Source organism: Pseudophryne corroboree, chromosome 4 (genome assembly GCF_028390025.1).
Source record: "Pseudophryne corroboree isolate aPseCor3 chromosome 4, aPseCor3.hap2, whole genome shotgun sequence".
Classification (NCBI taxonomy): Eukaryota; Metazoa; Chordata; class Amphibia; order Anura; family Myobatrachidae; genus Pseudophryne; species Pseudophryne corroboree.
Window position 1 is genome coordinate 361174267 of NC_086447.1, and position 20711 is coordinate 361194977.

General features: G+C 45.7%; 1 protein-coding gene across 2 annotated transcripts in view; it reads right to left on the bottom strand.

The window, feature by feature from the left end:
- Window positions 1-20711, bottom strand: part of DIS3L2 (DIS3 like 3'-5' exoribonuclease 2) — an 838626-nt gene that overhangs the window by 67922 nt on the left and 749993 nt on the right. The window lies entirely within an intron of this gene.

Genomic DNA, 20711 nt, shown 5'->3' on the forward strand with positions numbered 1-20711 from the left:
TACCTCACCAAACAGGCCACTTAATTAAGGCAACTGCACTTTATTAGATCACCAATTCTTAGTTCATTGGCACCTTCAACTAAATGGCAGACACAGCACTCAGCAAATATCACGCAATAATTTTTATTTTTATAATAATTTTTATTTTATTTATTATTATCTTTTATATAATAAAAAATTCCACACCACTAGTTCACTTTTTAACGAAATTGAGTCTCTCATAAAACTCCCCCCCCCCTTTCACTTACCTTTCTTCTTCCTTTTATATATTTTTCTTTTTATGTATACCTTTATATACAGTTCCTTGTATGTGTGTATTAGCACACAAATATATATATATATATGCATTTTTATATGACTATATTTATATATATTCTCTTAATCATTATTTGTCTATCCCCTAAAAGACATACAATTCTTCCCTTAATTATTGTCTGAATATCAAATATAATACATAGTATATAGCCTATTATACATAAGTATGTACGTAATGTCGACCAATAACAAACATAAAATCTTCATGAGTATGATATCCGTTTTACAAGTGCAAAACGCTGTAAATAGAAATTCTCTAAACATATCTTTATTTATATCTCTTTGGGGACCATGTCCGGGCAATGTATGCTTCTAAGAAAAACCATAAGAGAACATGGAGAACGTCTCCACGACAACAAAGCAAAGCCGAGTATCCGGGTCACGTGATGCGGTCCACCCGTGTGTTCCACTACATGTCAATTCCGGGACTGAGAAATCATGTGCCAGGAGTAACCAATAAGATGGAGAAGGAAATGTATGCAGCCGAACACACAAAGATGTCGTCACGCCGCTACACAAGCGCAACCGGAAGCGGGGAACTGTACTAAGACGGCGCGCATGCGCATACAGACTTTTCATACACCGGAAGTGTGGCGGAAGTACCGCGCCTGTCCGGGATCATCTTTTCTAATGCCCAAATTCTTTTATTTACTAATCTACACTGTTTATGTCATGCTGCATTTAATAATGGCGGCTACCAATAAGGAAGGGTGTAGTACTGGTGAGCGGCGGTCTCCTGACCGCTGGTCACCTTACCGACGCCGGGATCCCGGCAGCATACAGACGCCGGGATCCCGGCAAGGAGGGGCGAGTGCAGCAAGCCCCTTGCGGGCTCGCTGCGCTCGTGGACACCCACGAGTGGAAATAGTCCCTGTTGGTCGGCATGCCGACCATCGGGATAGTGAGCCGTCGGGCTCACGGAGGAGGTCATGTGACTGTCGGTCAGCTGACCGGCGGTTACATGAATACCACCCATAAGGAATACAATTATGCTCCAGCAAGTAGAAACTTTCTAATGAATATGTATTAACCTAGACAGGATATGATGTCATCACTTAACTCCCAATTAGGGGGGTATATATAGGAGCTCAACTATACCTTGTCACTTACCCCATGAAGAAGTCTTGGAGACGAAACGCGTTGGGCCTTCACCCAGAGACCTCCTGCTATATCAGTTAAGACTATATATGCTATTATTCCACATTTTAAATTAGCTTATTTGCACAGACAATTCGCACTTTAATTGAGGATTTAACATATGTCCATTCCCTTTTTAAAAAAAAAGTTTTTTTAGAACCATATTTTATGTAAAGGACTCTCATTTTTTAACTTTTACAAAAAATTGTCTCTCTCATTTGTATTGTACATTAATTCATTCTTAATGTTGTGAAATAAATTGAGATTTTTATATATCTTTTATATATTTATTACACTTGGTCACATACAAACACCTCAGGTCGCTTATACCCCTATCCGGTATTCCTATATATATAATAAGAATTTACTTACCGATAATTCTATTTCTCATAGTCCGTAGTGGATGCTGGGGACTCCGTAAGGACCATGGGGAATAGCGGCTCTGCAGGAGACTGGGCACATCTAAAGAAAGCTTTAGGACTATCTGGTGTGCACTGGCTCCTCCCCCTATGACCCTCCTCCAAGCCTCAATTAGGATACTGTGCCCGGACGAGCGTACACAATAAGGAAGGATTTTGAATCCCGGGTAAGACTCATACCAGCCACACCAATCACACCGTATAACCTGTGATCTGAACCCAGTTAACAGCATGATAACAGAGGAGCCTCTGAAAGATGGCTCACAACAATAATAACCCGATTTTTGTAACAATAACTATGTACAAGTATTGCAGACAATCCGCACTTGGGATGGGCGCCCAGCATCCACTACGGACTATGAGAAATAGAATTATCGGTAAGTAAATTCTTATTTTCTCTAACGTCCTAAGTGGATGCTGGGGACTCCGTAAGGACCATGGGGATTATACCAAAGCTCCCAAACGGGCGGGAGAGTGCGGCTGACTCTGCAGCACCAAATGAGAGAACTCCAGGTCCTCCTCAGCCAGGATATCAATTTTGTAGAATTTTACAAACGTATTTGCTCCTGACCAAGTAGCTGCTCGGCAAAGTTGTAAAGCCGAGACCCCTCGGGCAGCCGCCCAAGATGAGCCCACCTTCCTTGTGGAGTGGGCATTTACAGATTTTTGGCTGTGGCAGGCCTGCCACAGAATGTGCAAGCTGAATTGTACTACAAATCCAACGAGCAATAGTCTGCTTAGAAGCAGGAGCACCCAGCTTGTTGGGTGCACACAGGATAAACAGCGAGTCAGATTTCCTGACTCCAGCCGTCCTGGAAACATATTTTCAGGGCACTGACAACGTCTAGCAACTTGGAGGCCTCCAAGTCCCTAGTAGCCGCAGGCACCACCAATAGGTTGGTTCAGGTGAAACCACCTTGGGGAGAAACTGAGGACGAGTCCTCAATTCCGCCCTGTCCGAATGGAAAATCAGATAAGGGCTTTTTCAGGATAAAGCCGCCAATTCTGACACGCGCCTGGCATAGGCCAGGGCCAACAGCATGACCACTTTCCATGTGAGATATTTTAACTCCACAGATTTAAGTGGTTCAAACCAATGTGACTTTTGGAACCCAAAACTACATTGAGATCCCAAAGTGCCACTGAAGGCACAAAAGGAGGCTGTATATGCAGTACCCCTTTTACAACGTCTGAACTTCAGGGACTGAAGCTAGTTCTTTTTGGAAGAAAATTGACAGGGCCGAAATTTGAACCTTAATGGACCCCAATTTCAGGCCCATAGACACTCCTGTTTGCAGGAAATGTAGGAATCGACCCAGTTGAATTTCCTCCGTCGGGCCTTACTGGCCTCGCACCACGCAACATATTTTCGCCAATTGCGGTGATAATGTTTTTGCGGTTACATCCTTCCTGGCTTTGATCAGGATAGGGATGACTTCATCCGGAATGCCTTTTTTCCTTCAGGATCCGGCGTTCAACCGCCATGCCGTCAAACGCAGCCGCGGTAAGTCTTGGAACAGACAGGGTCCTTCCTGGAGCAGGTCCCTTCTTAGAGGTAGAGGCCACGGATCCTCCGTGAGCATCTCCTGAAGTTCCGGTTACCAAGTCCTTCTTGGCCAATTCGGAACCACGAATATAGTGCTTACTCCTCTCCATCTTATCAATCTCAGTACCTTGGGTATGAGAGGCAGAGGAGGGAAAACATACCCTGACTGGTACACCCACGGTGTTACCAGAGCGTCTACAGCTTATTGCCTGAGGGTCCCTGGACCTGGCGCAATACCTGTCGAGTTTTTAATCATGTGGAAGACTTCTGGGTGAAGTCCCCACTCTCCCGGGTGGAGGTCGTGCTGAGGAAGTCTGCTTCCCAGTTGTCCACTCCCGGAATGAATACTGCTGACAGTGCTATCACATGATTTTCCGCCCAGCGAAGAATCCTTGCAGCTTCTGCCATTGCCCTCCTGCTTCTTGTGCCACCCTGTCTGTTTACGTGGGTGACTGCCGTGATGTTGTCCGACTGGATCAACACCGGCTGACCTTGAAGCAGAGGTCTTGCTAAGCTTAGAGCATTGTAAATGTCCCTTAGCTTCAGGATATTTATGTGAAGTGATGTCTCCAGGCTTGACCATAAGCCCTGGATATTCCTTCCCTGTGTGACTGCTCCCCAGCCTCGCAGGCTGGCATCCGTGGTCACCAGGACCCAGTCCTGAATGCCTAATCTGCGGCCCTCTAGAAGATGAGCACTCTGCAACCACCACAGGAGGGACACCCTTGTCCTTGGTGACAGGGTTATCCGCTGATGCATCTGAAGATGCGATCCGGACCATTTGTCCAGCAGGTCCCACTGGAAAGTTCTTGCGTGGAATCTGCCGAATGGGATTGCTTCGTAGGAAGCCACCATTTTACCCAGAACCCTTGTGCATTGATGCACTGAGACTTGGCTCGGTTTTAGGAGGTTCCTGACTAGCTCGGATAACTCCCTGGCTTTCTCCTCCGGGAGAAACACCTTTTTCTGGACTGTGTCCAGGATCATCCCTAGGAACAGAAGACACGTCGTCGGAACCAGGTGCGATTTTGGAATATTGAGAATCCAATCGTGCTGCCGCAACACTACCTGAGATAGTGCTACACCGACCTCCAACTGTTCCCTGGATCTTACCCTTATCAGGGAATTGTCCAAGGAAGGGATAACTAAAATTCACTTCCTTCGAAGGAATATCATCATTTCGGCCATTACCTTGGTAAAGACCCGGGGTGCCGTGTACCATCCATACGGCAGCGTCTGAACTGATAGTGACAGTTCTGTACCATAAACCTGAGGTACCCTTGGTGAGAAGGGTAAATTTTGACATGAAGGTAAGCATCCTTGATGTCCCGAGACATCATGTAGTCCCCTTCTTCCAGGTTCGCAATCACTGCTCTGAGTGACTTAATCTTGAATTTGAACCTCTGTATGTAAGTGTTCAAAGATTTTAGATTTAGAATCGGTCTCACCGAGCCGTCCGGCTTCGGTACCACAACAGTGTGGAATAATACCCCGTTCCCTGTTGCAGGAGGGGTATCTTGATTATCACCTGCTGGGAATACAGCTTGTGAATGGCTTCCAAAACTGTCTCCCTGTCAGAAGGAGACATCGGTAAAGCCGACTTTAGGAAACGGCGAGGGGGAGACGTCTCGAATTCTAATTTGTACCCCTGAGATATCACCTGAAGGATCCAGGGGTCTACTTGCGAGTGAGCCCACTGCGCGCTGAAATTAATTGAGACGGGCCCCCCACCGTGCCTGATTCTGCTTGTAAAGCCCCAGCGTATACTGAGGGCTTGGCAGAGGCGGGAGAGGGTTTCTGTTCCTGGGAACTGGCTGATTTCTGCAGCCTTTTTCCTCTCCCTCTGTCACGGGGCAGAAATGAGGAACCTTTTGCCCGCTTGTCCACGAAAAGACTGCGCCTGATAATACGGCGTCTTCTCATGTTGAGAGGCGACCTGGGGTACAAACGTGGAATTCCCAGCTGTTGCCGTGGCCACCAGGTCTGAAAGACCGACCCCAAATAACTCCTCCCTTAATAAAGCAATACTTCCAAATGCCGTTTGGAATACGCATCACCTGACCACTGACGTGTCCATAACCCTCTACTGGTAGAAATGGACAACGCGCTTAGACTTGATGCCAGTCGGCAAATATTCCGCTGTGCATCACGCATATATAAAAATGCATCTTTTAAATGCTCTATAGGCAAAACTATACTGTCCCTATCTAGGGTATCAATATTTTCAGTCAGGGAATCCGACCACGCCAACCCAGCACTGCACATCCAGGCTGAGGCGATTGCTGGTCGCAGTATAACACCAGTATGTGTGTAAATACCTTTTAGGATACCCTCCTGCTTTCTATCAGCAGGATCCTTAAGGGCGGCCATCTCAGGCGAAGGTAGAGCCCTTACAAGCGTGTGAGCGCTTTATCCCCCCTAGGGGGTGTTTCCCAACGCACCCTAACCTCTGGCGGGAAAGGATATAATGCCAATAACATTTTAGAAATTATCCGTTATCATCGGGGGAAACCCACGCATCATCACACACCTCATTTAATTTCTCAGATTCAGGAAAACTACAGGTAGTTTTTCCTCACCGAACATAATACCCCTTTTTTTGGTGGTACTCATATTATCAGAAATGTGTAAAACATTTTTCATTGCCTCAATCATGTAACGTGTGGCCCTACTGGAAGTCACATTCGTCTCTTCACCGTCGACACTGGAGTCAGTATCCGTGTCGGCGTCTATATCTGCCATCTGAGGTAACGGGCGCTTTAGAGCCCCTGACGGCCTATGAGACGTCAGGACAGGCACAAGCTGAGTAGCCGGCTGTCTCATGTCAACCACTGTCTTTTATACAGAGCTGACACTGTCACGTAATTCCTTCCAACAGTTCATCCACTCAGGTGTCGACCCCCTAGGGGGTGACATCACTATTACAGGCAATCTGCTCCGTCTCCACATCATTTTTCTCCTCATACATGTCGACACAAAAGTACCGACATACAGCACACACACAGGGAATGCTCTGATAGAGGACAGGACCTCACTAGCCCTTTGGGAAAACAGAGGGAGAGTTTGCCAGCACACACCAGAGCGCTATATATATATACTGGGATAACCTTATATAAGTGTTTTTCCCCTTATAGCTGCTGTATAGTTAATACTGCGCCTAATTAGTGCCCCCCTCTCTTTTTTTAACCCTTTCTGTAGTGTAGTGACTGCAGGGGAGAGACAGGGAGCTTCCCTCCAACGGAGCTGTGAGGGAAAATGGCGCCAGTGTGCTGAGGAGATAGGCTCCGCCCCTTTTTCGCGGACTTTTCTCCTGCTTTTTTTATGGATTCTGGCAGGGGTTAAATGCATCCATATAGCCCAGGAGCTATATGTGATGCATTTTTTTTGCCATCCAAGGTGTTTTTATTGCGTCTCAGGGCGCCCCCCCCAGCGCCCTGCACCCTCAGTGACCGAAGTGTGCTGAGAGCAATGGCGCACAGCTGCAGTGCTGTGCGCTACCTTGTTGAAGACAGGACGTCTTCTGCCGCCGATTTTCCGGACCTCTTCTGCCTTCTGGCTCTGTAAGGGGGCCGGCGGCGCGGCTCTGGGACCCATCCAAGCTGGGCCTGTGATCGTCCCTCTGGAGCTAATGTCCAGTAGCCTAAGAAGCCCAATCCACTCTGCACGCAGGTGAGTTCGCTTCTTCTCCCCTTAGTCCCTCGATGCAGTGAGCCTGTTGCCAGCAGGTCTCACTGAAAATAAAAAACCTAATCTAAAACTTTCACTAAGAAGCTCAGGAGAGCCCCTAGTGTGCACCCTTCTCGTTCGGGCACAGAGATCTAACTGAGGCTTGGAGGAGGGTCATAGGGGGAGGAGCCAGTGCACACCAGATAGTCCTAAAGCTTTCTTTAGATGTGCCCAGTCTCCTGCGGAGCCGCTATTCCCCATGGTCCTTACGGAGTCCCCAGCATCCACTTAGGACGTTAGAGAAATATATATATATATATATATATATATATATATTTATTACACATACACACCACATATACGCAGGTGGCGGAACAAATCATTGGAGTGGATAAGACAGGTGTGGAGGTAATAATAATCCTTAACACACCATATCAAGTGAAGAAACTAGGCACATTTCTGGTCCAATATAATAACGCTAATGCTGCTACTCACCTCTATGGGGGAAATTCAAGTGTTTTGTGCACGGGCGGTCACTAGGTGGGGCTCAACGGAGCAATTCAAGTGTTGATCTGTTCGTGCACATACAGTCGCCAGCGCTAACACTTATGTTCTTCCCTAATTTTGATGGGCTGGTAACTAGTATATTATAAAATATCCAATATTATGGCTTAAATATTGGATTTTATTTTCCACTTTTTTTGTTAATAATTTTGTCACATGAGCCTGGTCATTTAATGGAATTAGTAATGCTCTTGTTTTTAATTTAAATGTTTTATTCCAAGTTTATTTTATCCATATATAATAATAAAGGTTGCCATGAGCGCGATGCACTCATGTCACAAGGATCGGAAGGTGGAATTCTCGTACAGACAAAAGATTTGTGATGCATGGTGGCATTACCTAATCATGCAAATATGTTCATTAATCATTCTCTTTCAATACCATATATTAATCACAAAGGCAAACATGAGGTGAGAGGATAGACCCTACAGAGACCTCCCACATACAAAACACTTTACTCTGTTACTTCATCTACTGGAAACTTGGAATGAGGATAATGACATTTTCATTGTTCGTAATGAAGTCAGCACACTATTGCTGGAAAAAACCCAAACCCTTTCCTGCTACAGAAGCACATAAATCTAGTCTATAAGCATGAACTGCCTTGAAATATACATCAATATATATAATAAAAAATAGAGTCACTAGAGGGTACTAGATAAAATAACTGCATTCAGAAGCAAAATGGATATTATTAGAGCCTAATATATAAATATTAGAGGGAAAAAAAATCCTGGAAAGCCATTTAGGAGGATAACCAATCCTCCACAAAGTGCATAATAAAATAATAGTAAAGCAGCACTTATCAATATTAGAGCTGGAATAGCATAAGTGACTTCCAAGAACAACATAAACCACACATAAAAGGTGAAGTCACAATACACACATATACTGTAATTGAAGCAATTGTAGTAACACTAAACGGAGATCTCAAAGCATGTACATAAGAACATGCGTGCTGTCATGAGGCTGTGAGACAAGGTCATTTGAATAAATTAACTTCTGTTAAATGTGCACTGGTCACAAATAAAATATATTTGTCCGTTAAGTAAATAAAATCCACTTGGTATACTTCGTGAAAAGCCAGACCGGTACGGACCACTGTGTGTAGCTTATAGTTCCCCGCAGAGGAGTCCAGTAGGCGGAAAACGATAACTATAAAATGTAAATCCAAGGGAGGAACATTGTAGATGGAAAAAAGCTTAAGCAGGCAGCTATCTGTGAGTGCTGTTTACTGCTGCATTTCCAAAATCATTTCAGAGATCTCAAGAACTATAAATGCAGCATGTTTCCCACAAAAAAAAAAAAAAAAATGGTCCAAGAAAGCATCCTCAAATACTAGGAGCCATAATCCTACCATCCCATGGGAAATCCCAATCTCAACAAAGCCATATGAGAAGTCATCATGTACTATATAGTTCAGTGGTTCCCAAACTTTTTTTTAACACGGCGCCTTAGAGTATCAGAATATTTTTCACTGCACCCCTAGGCAAAAAGTTTCTTATTGAGACATTCAGAAACAAATATTAAATTAAAGTAAATGATGTTTGAATGTCATCCTTAGGGTTAGGTGTGTGGTGAGGGACAGGATTCGCTTCTGATTAACCACAAGCACTGGCTTTGCCTATTACATTGACAATAAATAATTTGCACCACCAATCCAAGGCATCCCTGCAAGTGCCCTCAGGCAGGGATTCCTTGCAAGTGCATCAGGGCAATTGCAGGGATGTCTCAGGGAACCACTGGTATAGTTTGTATATATGGCTGTGCTATATTAACCAAGACTTGCAGGTATGAACTGTGATTATTATGTTTATGGTATTAATATACATGGAACTATCGAAGCACAATGTCAATTTCCTCTGCGTGCATGAGACATGTATAATAAGTAGAGATATTGATAATATCCAGGTAATCATAAGAACACATTGGGTGGAATTCAAATGTTTGAAAAGTGGGTTGGGTGTCTCTTTTTTCCTGTCTATTAGATAGGGAAAAAACAGACTCCCAACTGACTTTTCAAACATTTGAATCTCCCTCATTATGTCCTTAATAGTTCCAAAAAATATTTAAATAACCATTTACTATTCAAGTGTTCAAGTGATCATTATGGTGTATGTACCATGCCTACTGTCTGGCACTGGGGCACCTTACAACCTTGGAAATCTACAAAATAATAATAATTAGTGTTTGGCAGAATGTGGTACCTATACATTACTTTTGGGAAGAAGCGTCAGAACTCATATTGGGATCAAAGCAACAGAATAATTATACGTTTGTACGCAGGGATATCTAACTTCCTTGTTAATAACCAGTCTCTTGTTATTATGTTTGTTCCCAATTATAATATGCAGGTGGCTATGCCGGCACTATATAAATAAAGGTTAATAAATGGTTCACATACTGTAGTAGGTAAACCTCTAGCTGATGTTTTGTAACCACCTTAGAACGTATATCTGTTTTTATTCCAAATATATTTCTACTAAAAATACATATGTTTGATAGCTCCATAGATAAAAATGTAGCACTAAGCAAACAAAACAGTGCCATATACAAAAATAAACCGATACCTTGAAGTTTTTTGTATTTTACTAATGCCACGTAACAGTTCTACATAACAGCCTAAAATGTTTCCCCATGTCAATGCCAAGTCTAACACTCTCAAACTAAACACTTGTTAAATTTGGCAGTGATGCTAATTGACATATTTGGAAATATAAGTCTGTACTATGCATGAACACTCACAACACACCACTAAATAAATGAACATACAGTAACACTGATTTCAACATAAAATATAAGATTACATGGAAATTGTATATCCGCAGTAAGTGGGATACATGTGTGCCAGCTAAAACATCTTTCTAGATCCATTAAGTGGGTCACATGCAGGGTTGGCATCAGAAAATGTGGGGTCCAGGACTGACAAAACAGGCAGCCCCTCTCCCCCCCAATACATGCACCCAAATACATCTACATAAATACATTGAAAAAGCCAGCTCTGCATCAAATACAAAGAAAAAGACAGTTTTCACATAATACACTGTCTCTCCTTTTGTCACTCCAGCCAGTCCCATAATATATATGTATCATTTATTTACAGTTTCTTATATAGCGCAGCATATTCAGTTGCGCTTTACAATTGGAAACAATGGTAAAACAAACTGGGTAATAACAGACATAGATGTAGGAATACTCTGCTTGCAAGTTTACAATCTACAGGGAATGAGGAAGGAAACATAAGGATAGGCACTATCCATAGCATGGCGGTCCCACCAGATAGCCAGAGGTGGATTTAGAACTCCTGGGGCCGTAAGTAAGATACCAATTTGGGGCCCCCCACCCTCAAACAATCCATAGCATGATATTTTGTTCCTGATATATGCCCTTAAATTGTTTGTTGTTTTTCCTCCTTATATTCTATGACTGTATATTACTTTCCCCCTTCACTGATTGCCACCACATCCACTCACTGACTGTATTTTATAATACCCATTATTACCCTCCTCAGTCAGTGTGACTGTATTGATTACATATCAGTGACCCCACTGATTATAGCAGGTAGGTCCCAATCACCTATACACATAGTGGGATATTCAGGTTGATTGCAGATTCTGCAATCCTTTCTATCGCATGCTGGGGGCCAACCAACGCAGGGCAAGGCCACCCAGCATGCTAATTGGTGGACAGTGATGCGATCGCAAAATAATTGCGATCGCATAAGCAAAACTTAATGATGACCTCCGACACCCGTAGGTAGGCTGCATATGCAGGAGGTCTGCCACCATTTTCTTGATCAGAGTGGCTGCATGTGACCTCACGCAGCCGCCCAAAAAAAAGGTCCAGGCAGGCCTGCCCCACCGCAACAGCGAAATGCCGCCTGCCGCTGTGACTCAAAGTGTAATTGCATGTGCTGTGCGGCTGCAGCGCATGCAGTTTGGAGAAAATTGCTCGCTTGCGATTTTCTCCAAATTGCGATCCTACTTGGATAACCCTCATAGTACTTAAAATTGCATATTGATATATCGTCAGTGTACCCCCTTCCCCACCACCCTGACTGTAGCAGGTGGGGGCTGAACTAGGACTTAAACGAAATCGGGAGTGTCACTATTCATCTCCGCTACCCCGATAACTATGGATTTTTAAATGTTATTGCCTTCCCACCCCCACCCGTAGGGGTGGTAGGGGTGTCTTACCCCCAGAGTATTTTTTCCAGATTGTAAGTCATATGTGTACCAAGTTTGGTGTAAATTGCTCCAAGCATTCCAGAGTTATGCTGGAACAGACACACACACATATATAAATCCATTTTCCATTTTTATATATACTGTATAGATAAAATGGAGGATAGCCCTACAGACACAATGCTGCATGTAATACTGATATATAGGATCATAATGGGATAAAGGGCTTTATGTTCCAGCTCATGTACCATCTGGGGAGGCATAAAATACAGAATATTAGGGTAGAAGGACCCTCTGGCTCGCCAGGGACCATCCCAATACCCCGAGGCTACCACCACGGGCGCAGTCCAGGGGGGAGAAATACAATGGGGTACGTACTGGGCTGGAACTCGGGGATCCGGGCCTGTAAGTCTGCTCCCATCCTCATGCCCACATCTGCAAAGGAAAACAGGAGATGGCTATAGCGGAGAAGGCCAGGCGGACCCGGCCACACACTCACACTCAGGCGGGAGAGGGGGGACGTGGTAAGTTCATTCACACAGTCCGAGGCTACCACCGTGCTCGTCATCACTGTCGCTCTCCTCCGAGCAGTGTCCGTTGAAGGCGGTGGATGGGCTCTTGGTGCTGTTGGAGCAGCTCTTGGCTAGGAAGTCAGTGCACCTGCCATCATGCCCGGCATGGTGGCTCCCGGGGTAGTCGTCAGGGACTCATTGGTAGTAAGTAGACGGAGGCTTCGGGCTGCCAACAGCGCACTCACACGCATCAGCACTCCGACAGGCGAGTGGTATCACTGCGCCGGCAAAGCGGGTCCTGCCTACACCTCACACGAGCGGCCCAACATGATTGGAGGGGGGAGTGGGGTTACAGGAGGCGGTAAGCCGTGGCCATGTGACAGGCAGCGATGCCGGCCGTGCCTGGGTTTATTCATCTCCGCGACCCCGAAAACTATGGATTTTTACATGTCACCCCCACCCCTAGGGGTGGTAGGGGTGTCTTACACCCACAGTACTTTTTTTTTACAGATTGTAAGTCATATGTGTACAAGTTTGGTGTAAATTGCTCCAGGCATTCCAGAGTTATACTGGAACATGCATACATACATACATCCATTTTTATATATATATAGATTCACAGAAATCATTCAAATGTGATGTACCCAAACAAACCAAAAAGGGTGGCGGAGAAGGAGAATAAAAATACAGAGCCATATAGCTGGTATATGGAGAATAAGTCTTCAATAGGATGACAGCAAAGGAAAGAACATCCAATGGATAATGATTGAAAAAGTATGGATAGACATCCAACCTGTTGCAGAGACCTGAGCCTTACTTGTCCAATAAATTGTTACTGCTCTAGTCGAGTGAGCTCTTCTTAGTACAGGCATGTCCAAACTGCGGCCCTCCAGCTGTTGTGAAACTATATATACCAGCATGCCTTGACACAGTTTTGCCGTCAGAGAATGCTAAAGCTGTGTCAGGGCATGCTGGGATGTCTAGTTTCTCAACAGCTGGAGGGCCGCAGTTTGGACATGCCTGTCTTAGTACTCCTTTGGCAGGAAAGACGGATCGTCTCTCATGACCACTTCAAATATATAGTCCTTGTGGCAAACAATGAGCTCTTTCTCCAGAACACTGCTGTCATAGTACTTAATTAATATAACAACGGGAAAAATTCTTAAAAAACAATTATATATATATATATATAGAGATATATATATATATAGAGATATAGATATAGATATATATATATATATATAGAGAGAGAGAGAGAGAGAGAGAGAGAGAGAGAGCGAGAGAGAGAGAGAGAGAGAGAGAGAGAGAGAGAGAGAGAGAATAAGATTTTAACCCTACCGGTAAATCTTTTTCTCCTAGTCCGTAGAGGATGCTGGGGACTCCGTAAGGACCATGGGGTATAGACGGGCTCCGCAGGAGACATGGGCACTATATAGAACTTTAGAATGGGCGTGCAGTGGCTCGTCCCTCTATGCCCCTTCTCCAGACCTCAGTTAGAGAAACTGTGCCCAGAGGAGACGGACATTACGAGGAAAGGATTTTTGTTAATCCAAGGGCAAGATTCATACCAGCACACACCATCCACACCGTATAACCTGGAATATACGCAACCAGTTAACAGTATGAACAAAACAGTATCAGCCAACGACTGATCTTAACTGTAACATAACCCTTATGTAAGCAATAACTATATACAAGTCATGCAGAAATATGTCCGCACTGGGACGGGCGCCCAGCATCCTCTACGGACTAGGAGAAAAAGATTTACCGGTAGGTTTAAAATCTTATTTTCTCTTACGTCCTAGAGGATGCTGGGGACTCCGTAAGGACCATGGGGATTATACCAAAGCTCCAAACCAGCGGGAGAGTGCGGATGACTCTGCAGCACCGTTTGAGCAAACATAAGGTCCTCCTCAGCCAGGGTATCAAACTTGTAGAATTTTGCAAAAGTGTTTGAACCCGACCAAGTAGCTGCTCGGCAAAGGTGTAAGGCCGAGACGCCTCGGGCAGCCGCCCAAGAAGAGCCCACCTTCCTAGTGGAATGGGCCTTTACTGAATTTGGTAACGACAATCCAGCCGTAGAATGAGCCTGCTGAATCGTGTTACAGATCCAGCGAGCAATAGTCTGCTTAGAAGCAGGAGCGCCAACCTTGTTGGCTGCATACAGGACTAACAGTGCCTCTGTTTTCCTAACCCGAGCCGTCCTGGCTATGTAAATTTTTAAGGCCCTGACTACATCAAGGGATTTGGAATCCTCCAAGTCTCCCGTAGCCACAGGCACCACAATAGGTTGGTTCATATGAAACGATGACACCACCTTAGGCAAAAATTGAGGACGAGTCTTCAACTCCACTCTATCCTCATGGAAAATAAGATAGGAGCTTGCAGATGCCAAGGCCAACATGACCACTTTCCAAGTGAGAAACTTTAATTCAACTGTTTGAAGAGGTTCAAACCAGTGAGATTTTAGGAACTGTAACACCATGTTAAGGTCCCATGGTGCCACTGGGGGCACAAAAGGAGGCTGGATGTGTAGCACTCCCTTTACAAAAGTTTGGACTTCTGGGAGAGAAGCCAATTCTTTCTGGAAGAATATAGACAGGGCCAAAATCTGTACCTTAATGGAGCCTAACTTTAGGCCCATATCCACTCCTGTCTGTAGAAAGTGGAGAAAACGGCCCAAGTGGAAATCTTCCGTAGGAGCATTCTTGGCTTCACACCAAGATACATACTTCCTCCAGATACGGTGATAATGTTTCGCCGTCACTTCCTTCCTAGCCTTTATCAGAGTAGGGATGACTTCTTCCGGAATACCCTTCCATGCTAGGATTCGGTGTTCAACAGCCATGCCGTCAAACGTAACCGCGGTAAGCCTTGGAACACGCAGGGTCCCTGCTGCAACAGGTCCTCCCTGAGAGGAAGAGGCCACGGATCTTCTGTGAGCATCTCCTGAAGATCTGAATACCAGGCCCTTCGAGGCCAATCTGGAACAATGAGTATTGTCTGTACTCTTTTTCTTCTTATGATTCTCAATATTTTTGAGATGAGAGGAAGAAGAGTGAACACATAGACCGACTGAAACACCCATGGTGTCACCAGGGCGTCCACCGCTACTGCCTGAGGGTCCCTTGACCTGGCACAATACCTCCGAAGCTTCTTGTTGAGGCGTGATGCCATCATGTCTATTTGAGGAAGTCCCCAAAGACTTGTTATCTCTGCAAAGACTTCTTGATGAATTCCCCACTCTCCTGGATGGAGATCGTGTCTGCTGAGGAAGTCTGCTTCCCAGTTGTCCACTCCCGGAATGAATACCGCTGAAAGAGCGCTTACGTGATTTTCTGCCCAGCGCAAAATCCCGGTGGCTTCCGCCATTGCCACTCTGCTCCTTGTCCCGCCTTGGCGGTTTACATGAGCCACGGCTGTGACGCTGTCTGATTGAATCAGAACCGGTAGGTCGCGAAGAAGATTCTCCGTTTGTCGTAGGCCGTTGTATATGGCCCTTAATTACAGTATGTTGAGGTGTAGACAAGCCTCCTGGCTTGACCACAGTCCCTGAAAATTCCTTCCTTGTGTGACTGCTCCCCATCCTCGGAGGCTCGCGTCCGTGGTCACCAGAACCCAGTCCTGAATGCCGAACCTGCGACCTTCTAGAAGGTGAGCACTCTGCAGCCACCACAGGAGAGACACCCTGATGTATTTGAAGGTGGGACCCGGACTACTTGTCCAGAAGGTCCCACTGAGAAGTCCTCGCATGAAACCTGCCGAAGGGGATGGCCTCGTAGGTCGCCACCATTTTCCCCAGTACTCGAGTGCATTGATGGACTGACACTCTTTTTGGTTTTAACAGGTCTCTGACCATGTTCTGGAGTTCCTGGGCTTTTTCCATCGGGAGAAAAACCCTCTTTTGTTCTGTGTCCAGAATCATGCCTAAGAAAGACAGCCGAGTTGTTGGAACCAACTGTGACTTTGGTAGATTTAGGATCCAGCCATGTTGCTGCAGCACTCTCAGGGAGAGCGACATGCTTTTCTGCAACTGTTCCTTTGATCTCGCTTTTATCAGGAGATCGTCCAAGTACGGGATAATTGTGACTCCTTGCCTGCGCAGGAGTACCATCATTTCCGCCATTATCTTGGTGAAAACCCTCGGGGCCGTGGAAAGCCCAAACGGCAACGTCTGAAATTGTTGGTAATGACAGTCCTGTACAGCGAATCTCAGGTACGCCTTATGAGGAGGATAAATGGGGACATGAAGGTATGCATCCTTTATGTCTAGTGACACCATAAAATCCCCCCCTTCCAGGCTGGAGATCACTGCCCTGAGCGATTCCATCTTGAACTTGAACCTTTTTAAGTACAGGTTCAGGGATTTTAAGTTTAGAATGGGTCTGACCGAGCCATCAGGTTTCGGGACCACAAATAGGGTTGAATAGTACCCTTTTCCCTGTTGTATTAAGGGAACTTTGATAATCACTTGCTGTAGACACAGCTTTTGAATTGCAGCTAAAACTATCTCCCTCTCTGGGGGAGACGTTGGTAAAGCCGATTTGAAGAATCGGAGGGGAGGCACGTCTTCGAATTCCAGCTTGTAGCCTTGGAATACAATTTCCATCGCCCAAAGATCCACGTCCGACTGAACCCAGACGTGGCTGAAGAGTCGAAGACGTGCCCCCACCGGAGCGGACTCTCTCAGTGGAGCCCCAGCGTCATGTGGTGGATTTAGTAGAAGCCGGGGAGGACTTCTGTTCCTGGGAACTGGCCGTAGCAGGCATTCTTTTCCCTCTACCCTTACCTCTGGCGAGGAAGGAAGAGCCCCGACCTCTTCTGGACTTAAGCGACCGAAAGGACTGCATCTGATACTGTGGCGTTTTCTTTTGCTGTGGGGAAACATAAGGCAAGAAAGCAGATTTACCTGCGGTAGCTGTGGAAACCAGGTCTGCGAGACCTTCCCCAAATAAAACCTCACCCTTGCAAGGTAAAACTTCCATATGCCTCTTTGAGTCGGCATCACCCGTCCACTGGCGGGTCCACAGTGCTCGCCTAGCAGAAATCGCCATGGCGTTGACCCTTGAACTTAGTAGGCCGACTTCTCTCTGAGCGTCCCTCATATATAAGACTGCGTCTTTGATGTGACCTAAGGTCAGTAAAATGGTATCACTATCTAGGGTATCAATATCAACTGACAAGGTATCTGTCCAAGCTGCTACCGTGCTACAAACCCAAACCGATGCTATTGCCGGTCTGAGCAAAGCACCCGTATGTGTATAAATTGATTTTAAAGTCGTTTCCTGTCTGCGATCAGCAGGATCCTTGAGGGCTGCCATGTCTGGAGACGGCAGCGCCACCTTCTTGGATAAGCGCGTCAAAGCCTTGTCTACCCTGGGCGAGGATTCCCACCAGTGCCGGGAAAGGATACGCCATAAGAATTCTTTTGGGAATCTGCAGTTTTTTGTCTGGAGTTTCCCAAGCTTTTTCAAATAATGCGTTCAGCTCATGAGATGGGGAAAATGTCACCTCAGGTTTCTTTTCCTTAAACATGTGTACCCTCGTGTCAGGGACAGAGGGGTCATCTGTGATATGCAAAACATCTTTTATTGCAATAATCATATAATTAATACTTTTTGCCTCCCTTGGGTGTAACCTTGCATCATCGTAGTCGACACTGGAGTCAGAATCCGTGCCGGTATCAGTGTCTGCTATTTGGGATAGGGGACGTTTTTGAGACCCTGAAGGGCCCGGTGACACAGTCAAAGCCATGGATTGACTCCCTGCTTTTTCCCTGGACTCTGCTTTGTCCATCCTTTTATGTAATAATGTCACATTTGCATTTAAAACATTCCACATGTCCAACCAATCAGGTGTCGGCGTTGCCGACGGAGACACCACAATCATCTGCTCGACTTCCTCCTTAGAAGAGCCTTCCGCTTCAGACATGCCGACACACTCGTACCGACACCCCCACACACACAGGGATATTTAAATGGAGACAGATCCCCAATAAGGCCCTTTGGAGAGACAGAGTATGCCAGCACACACCCAGCGCCAACTGACACTGGAAAAACCAATTCCCAGATAAATAGCGCTTTTATATAATTATGTGCATATAATACATCCACTGCGCCTTACAAGTGCCCCCCTCTTTTCTGCCCTGTGTCACCGTGTTCAGCAGGGGAGAGTCCGGGGAGCCAGCTTCTCTGCAGTGTCTGTGGAGAAAATGACGCTGGTTAGTGCTGAGGGATCAAGCTCCGCCCCCTCAGCGGCGGGCTTCGGTCCTGCCGATTTTTTTAAAATACTGGCGGGGGATTTACTATATACAGCCCTCGGAGCCTATATATTCATTTTAGCCAGTCCTAGAGGTTTAAAATTGCTGCCCAGGACGCCCCCCCTGAACCCATCAGTGCCTGCCGTGTGTGTTGTGTGTGGGAGCAATGGCATGCAGCGTTACCGCTGCGCGTTACCTCAGAGAAGATCTGAAGTATTCTGCCGCCTTTGAAGTCTCTTTTCTTCTTATATTCACCCGGCTTCTATCTTCCGGCTCTGTGAGGAGGACGGCGGCCCGGCTCTGGGACGAACGGCGAGGGGAGACCTGCGTTCCGACTCCTTCTGGAGCTAATGGTGTCCAGTAGCCTAAGAAGCAGAGCCTATCACTTAAATAGGTCTGCTTCTCTCTCCTCAGTCCCACGATGCAGGGAGCCTGTTGCCAGCAGTGCTCCCTGAAAATAAAAAACCTAACAAAATTATTTTTTCAGAGAAACTCAGGAGAGCTCCCTGTAATGCACACAGTCTCCTCTGGGCACAAGATCTAACTGAGGTCTGGAGGAGGGGCATAGAGGGAGGAGCCAGTGCACACCCATTCTAAAGTTCTTTATAGTGCCCATGTCTCCTGCGGAGCCCGTCTATACCCCATGGTCCTTACGGAGTCCCCAGCATCCTCTAGGACGTGAGAGAAGAAAAAATAAAATAAAAATATATATATACACACACACACACACACACACACACACACACACACAGTTGTGCTCATAAGTTTACATACCCTAGCAGAATTAATGATTTTCTGGCCATTTGTCAGAGAATATGAATGATAACTCACAAACTTTACTTTCACTCATGGTTAGTGGTTGGGTGAAGCCATTTATTGTCAAACAACTGTGTTTACTCTTTTTAAATCATAATGACAACAGGAACTACCCAAATGACCCTGATCAAAAGTTTACATACCCCAGTTCTTAATACCGTGTATTGCCCCCTTTAAAATCAATGATATACGTTATATAAATAAGAGATGAGCGGGTTCGGTTCTCAGAGAAACAAACCCTACCGGACTTTGCCTTCCGAGTTCGGTTCCAAGCCCGGCTCGGGTTTTCCCGCCTGACTCGGAAACCCGAACGCGGCAAAACGTCATCAACCGGCTGTCGGATTCTCGCGGGATTTGGATTCCATATTAGGAGCCGAGCGTCACGGCCATTTTCACTCCAGTCTCGTAGTGTGTAGTGAGAGGACGTGTCTCTGTCCTCCAGTGTCTGTGTGGGGGCGGTAAAGTGGGGTGGCAAGTCTTGTGCTGTGTTGTGCTGCTCAGCCCAGTCCAGTGTAGTCAGTGTACTGTGCTGCATCAGTCCAGCCAGTCACAGTGTTGGTGTTCTCTGCTGCCATATATCCAGTGTAGCTGTATAAAGTGTTGTTGTGTTGTGCTGCATCAGACCAGTGGTAGTGTCCTGTCTCATCAGTCATTCCAGTGACAACGCAGTCACAGTGGTATACGCTGCTGCTATATGTCCACTGCTGCCGTATAATAACAACAACAACCACAAGTCCCTTACAGTGTTGTTGTGTTGTCCTGCATCAGACCAGTGGTAGTGTCCTGTCCATCAGTCATTCCAGTGACAATATACGCTGCTGCTATATGTCCACTGCTGCTGTATAATAATAATAATAATAATAATAATAATAACCACCACAAGTCCCTTACAGTGTTGATGTGTTGTGCTGCATCAGACCAGTGGTAGTGTCCTGTCTCATCAGTCATTCCTGTTGACCTCATCCATATTGTCTCATATAACTCCCAAAAAATAATGGAGAACAAAAATTTTGAGGATAAAATAGGGAAAGATCAAGAAGAACCACTTCCTCCCAGTGCTGAAGCTGCTGCCACTAGCCATGACAGACGATGAAATGCCATCAACGTCGTCTGCCAAGGCCGATGCCCATTGTGATAGTAGAGAACATGTAAAATCCAAAAAGCCAAAGTTCAGTAAAAGAACCCCCAAAAAAAATTTAAATGGTCTGAGGAGAAACGTAAACTTGCCAATATGCCATTTACGACACGGAATGGCAAGGAACGGCTGAAGCCCTGGCCTATGTTCATGGCTAG